General features: G+C 33.4%; 1 non-coding gene across 1 annotated transcript; it reads right to left on the minus strand.

Moving 5' to 3' along the window:
- Positions 1–474: 474 nt before the first annotated feature.
- On the minus strand, positions 475–581 carry LOC118967810 (U6 spliceosomal RNA). Its single transcript, XR_005055043.2, has one exon. It is a non-coding gene; the product is annotated as a U6 spliceosomal RNA (small nuclear RNA).
- Positions 582–1,776: the final 1,195 nt, after the last annotated feature.

The raw sequence follows: 1,776 nt of genomic DNA on the forward strand, positions 1-1,776 counted from the left end.
AGGAAAAGGTTATAAGTATTTTTCTCCTGATTTTGTAAGGAATGTTTTCTAGTGTACTATATCTTAGAAGTAAGCATTTTTGGAAACTACAGAATATCATTAAAAGTAGCAAAATTGAACTTACTAATGGGGCCCAAATAACATAAAAAGATTACTGCCAATATGGGGTGTATTCTGCTTGCCTTTAAGAAGTAAATTTTTATTTTTTGCACCAAAGCATCATTCACACATATACACACATACATACACACACTGATCTCCACAAAATTAGAAGAACTGGTCTAAAATGAAGGAATCATGATACCTATCATCCTATGGCCCTAAAATCATGGAGGACTTACTCACCTGTGTACCTTGCTTCAGAAAGCATTGAACCATGCCTGCTAACAATTTCTGTCTTAACCAGATTCCACAGTCTTCTGGAATTCAACCTGACACTTTTATTCTTACAAATATATTAGCTTTAATTTTTTTTTAAATATGGAATGCTTCACGAATTTGCATGTCATCCTTGCGCAGGGGCCATGATAATCTTCTCCGTATCGTTCCAATTTTAGTATATGTGCTGCCGAAGCGAGCACTATTAGCTTTAATTTTGTGATCCATTCAGAATGACTTCATTGGCTGATGGCAAAACGAATTTTCATTCAGCCTTTGGCTTTGCTCACTTCTTTGATTTTAGCATTGACTACAACTTTCGTTAAAGTCCTTATATATAACCTATAGAAGCCTGGTGGCCCAAGGTAAGCATATGAATTGTGATGTGAGATGTGAACACACGCAAATCAACAAAAAGATAAAATGTGCTTAAATCTTGGCCCATTATTGCCTGTGTTGTAATGACATTTCTATTGAAGCTGTTCTTTATAATCTATTCCATTCATTTTTCAAAGAAGATGTTCCTAAGCAATTAGAAGTAATATGAGGTTATAAGTGCAACCACAGGAATCAGGTGTTGGACAGTTTTAGACTATACTTATAAAAGATGTATACAGCACAGTACCTGCTTTTAAAAATTCAGATCCTTTTAGAGACCATAGGAAGTAAATGTAGGAAATCTACAAATGCCAACTAATAAACACTATTGGCATGATTTTCCAGTGAGAAGTCTTATTGTTATCAAATGTGTTTGCTAGTAGTTATACATTTATATTGAAATGTGATTCTCGGTAAATTAATTTTTCAAGTACAGCGGATCTTCTCTTTGTGACACACACACACGCACCAAAAAAACAAAAACCAGTATGGAGATTCTCGACTGTGCAGAAAAAAGAAAACCTAAGAAAAGTAAAAAATGCTCATAATTCTCTAGGAACCTGGCAGATTGGTAGTCTTGTCATGACGGATTTACATTAGCATGTGGGGAGAGAAATACCATGCATTGTTTAGCATTTTTTAAATGTTTAGCTTATATTAATAGTGACTGATACGAACTAATCAACAGACTTGTGCTGTAAAGCCAAAGAGAAAATTGTAAAGAATTTAAAGATTTGGCCTCATGTATTCTGCCTAGCTAAGTAGAAAAGAGCCAAAGAAATGGGATACAATTAAAGGAGAATTAGTTAAAATTTATGCATTGTATTTTTATATTTTTGTTGAAAGAAATATAAAAAGTACACAAAAAGTACATAATACTGTTGACAGCAAGATTGAATTACTAGTAAATACCACCGAGAAGCAAAAGAGAAACAACACAATTATTATAATCACCATCATCCTCAAGATTCATGTGTTAAGTTCACATATTTTCATTGCATTGGGTTGGATGTATTAAAA

The sequence above is a fragment of the Manis javanica genome, chromosome 13 (assembly GCF_040802235.1).
Source record: "Manis javanica isolate MJ-LG chromosome 13, MJ_LKY, whole genome shotgun sequence".
Taxonomy (NCBI): domain Eukaryota; kingdom Metazoa; phylum Chordata; class Mammalia; order Pholidota; family Manidae; genus Manis; species Manis javanica.